Genomic DNA, 395 nt, shown 5'->3' with positions numbered 1-395 from the left:
GTACCTGACAGATACGGTATCGGCACGCATAGTACGCCGTACGCTCACCGTACTAATACCGTGGAGGTATTTTGCTATCTGGGCCATGATATACCTAAACAGTATGCAGTACAGGTACAGTGTTAATACGCTGTACTATAATATCATTTAGGGTGCCGTCACATGCGGGGTAACCTGCGTAAGCGTAACCTGCGTATTCTAGTAATTTACTAGAATACGTTATTTCTATTGAAAATAAGATTATACAAGGCAATGTCCGATTTTCGGGCGTTTCGCCCCACTGTGCGGCGTACTAAAAGTACGGTGTACCGGTACTGTATCCTTTAGGTACGCACGTACCTGACAGATACGGTATCGGCACGCATAGTACGCCGTACGCTCACCGTACTAATACC

The sequence above is a fragment of the Trachymyrmex cornetzi genome, unplaced genomic scaffold (genome assembly GCF_001594075.2).
Source record: "Trachymyrmex cornetzi isolate Tcor2-1 unplaced genomic scaffold, Tcor1.1 scaffold719, whole genome shotgun sequence".
In the NCBI taxonomy this organism is placed as follows: Eukaryota; Metazoa; Arthropoda; class Insecta; order Hymenoptera; family Formicidae; genus Trachymyrmex; species Trachymyrmex cornetzi.
This window is presented reverse-complemented; position numbering follows the sequence as displayed.